The 2,421-nt window shown below is 50.6% G+C and overlaps 1 protein-coding gene across 1 annotated transcript in view; it reads left to right on the top strand.

Annotated features, from left to right (window-relative positions):
- Positions 1 to 2,421, top strand: part of LOC107125723 (A.superbus venom factor 1-like) — a 97,192-nt gene that overhangs the window by 2,996 nt on the left and 91,775 nt on the right.

Genomic DNA, 2,421 nt, shown 5'->3' with positions numbered 1-2,421 from the left:
GGGGTCGTTTTTGGTTTTGGGGCGGGGGGGGGGGGGAACGTGCAGATCTGTCCTCACAGAGGAGGGAGAGCTTGTACCTGAATAAAACTTAGTCTTAAAGGTGCCACTGGACTGTTTTGCATTGCTAGCTATGGGGGGGTGGGTGACGTGCAGATCTGTCCTCACAGAGGAGGGAGAGCTTGTACCTGAATAAGACTTGGTCTTAAAGGTGCCACTGGACTGTTTTGGATTGCTAGCTATGGGGGGGGGGACGTGCAGATCTGTCCTCAAAGAGGAGGGAGAGCTTGTACCTGAATAAAAACTTGGTCTTAAAGGTGCCACTGGACTGTTTTGGATTGCTAGCTATGGGGGGTGGGAACGTGCAGATCTGTCCTCACAGAGGAGGGAGAGCTTGTACCTGAATAAGACTTGGTCTTAAAGGTGCCACTGGACTGTTTTGGGCCAGGGGAGCTCTGCAACTTACCTGGCTGCTTCTTGCTCCTCATGGCCCAGGGCTGCTGGGAGCAGGGGGTGGGGCTTGTTGCATGTGCCCGCCCCCTGGGCGCTTTACTCCCAGAGCTCCGCTCCTGTAGGAAATGACCGCTGCGTCTTAGACGAGTCAAAAGGAACTCTGTAATTTCCCAAGGGAGGGATTTAAGTACAAGAAGTAGGAAACCGGCAGTTACATGAATCTTTTCTCAAGATACCTTGTCACTGTTAAGAAATCTCCAAGACAAACAAACCTTTCACTGTTAGGAAATGACTTTCTTAGAAAATAAGCTTCAGCAATACTCTGTTGCGAGTTCAAAATATTATGTTCTGTAAATACTTCAAAATTTCCCTCAGTTTCCTCGTCCCCTGCCTACCCCTAACCGTGCCTGTTTAATAAAATCAGCAGTCCTGTTTGATGTTTACTTCATGTCAACTGCCATTTACAAAAGGGAATATTATGGGGAATCCTGCTTTTCTACAGTACATCTCCGGCCTGGGCGGAAGCCAATGAACTCTGCTATCACAAGGTGGGACACACAGAAAATAATTTGTGTATTAACACACGTTACAAGGGGGCTGCTCGGTCAGAGCGGCGAACAGTATTTCGGCAAGAAAAAAATCTGCTTCACAGAACTGAACAAGCAAGGGGTCCGTCATACTGTTGGTTTCTAAAACAGACTCTTTAAAATATCTGATCTGGTCTGCAACAGATCAAGATGGGTAGCCGTATTAGTTGTCTGTGGCGGCAGAAAAGAGCAAGAGTCCAGCAGGACCTGAAAGATGAACAAAATTCATGGCAGGGGATGAGCTTTCGTGAGTCACTGCTCGCTCCTTCAATCGGAAGGAGTGACCAGTGACTCGCGAAAACGCCTACCCTGCCCCAAATTTTGCTAGTCTTTATGGAGCTGCGGTGGCTCAAGTGGTTAAGACGCTGAACTGCAGGCTGTGGAAGGTCAGTAGTTCAGCAGTTCGAGACCCGAGTGTGCCGCATGACGGAGTGAGCTCCCGTCTCTAGTTCCAGCTCCTGCCAACCTAGCAGTTCGAAAGCAAGAAATTGCAAGTAGATAAATAGGTACCACTTCGGTGGGAAGGGAACAGCGTTCCGTGCGCCTGGGTGTTTAGTCATGCCGGCCACATGACCATGGGAACGTCTTCGGACAGCACTGGCTCTTCGGCTTTGAAACGGAGATGAGCACCGCAACCCTAGAGTCGGACTCGACTGGCTTTCAAGCAAGGGAACCTTTACCTTTACCTTTTTAATGTGCTACTGGACTCTTGCTCTTTAAAATACGTTATAGCCTGAACCCTTTCCTCTTGACCCCAACGTAGTGCCTGTGTACATCATGGTGCCCGCTGATGCCTTTCGCTGACTCCATGCAGCTCCTGGTGTGACCTTGGGTCAGTCACAAGTTCTCTCAGAGCTGTTCTCTCACTTGAAAGAGCTCTCTCAGCCCCACGCACCTCACAGAGTGTCTGTTGTGGGGAGGGGAAGGGGAAGGAGATTTTAAGTCGCTCTGAAACTCCATCAGGTTGCGAAGGACAGGGTATAAATCCAGTCTCCTCCTCCTCCTCCTCTTCTTGTTCTTGTTCTTCTTCTCCTCCTCCTCCTCCTCCTCCTCACAGGGTGTCTGTTGTGGGGAGGGGAAGGGAAAGGAGTTTGTGAGCCGCTCTGAGACTCCTTCGGGTAGCAAAGGGCAGGGTATAAATCCAGTCTCCTCGTCCTCCTCCTCCTCCTCCTCCTCCTCTTGGTGTAGTGGTTAAGTGCGCGGACTCTAATCTGGGAGAACCGGGTTTGATTTCCCACTCCTCCACTTGCACCTGCTGGATGACCTTGGGCAAGCCATCGTTCTGTCAGAGCTGTCCTTGAAAAAGAGCTCTCTCAGCCCCACCTACCTCACAGGGTGCCTGTTGTGGGGAGGGGAAGGGAAAGGAGTTTGTGAGCCGCTCTGA

This window comes from Gekko japonicus, unplaced genomic scaffold, assembly GCF_001447785.1.
Source record: "Gekko japonicus isolate JY-2015 unplaced genomic scaffold, Gekko_japonicus_V1.1 scaffold2836, whole genome shotgun sequence".
Lineage (NCBI taxonomy): Eukaryota > Metazoa > Chordata > Lepidosauria > Squamata > Gekkonidae > Gekko > Gekko japonicus.
Note: the sequence above shows the minus strand (reverse complement) of the source record. Positions and strands in the feature narration are given on the sequence as shown.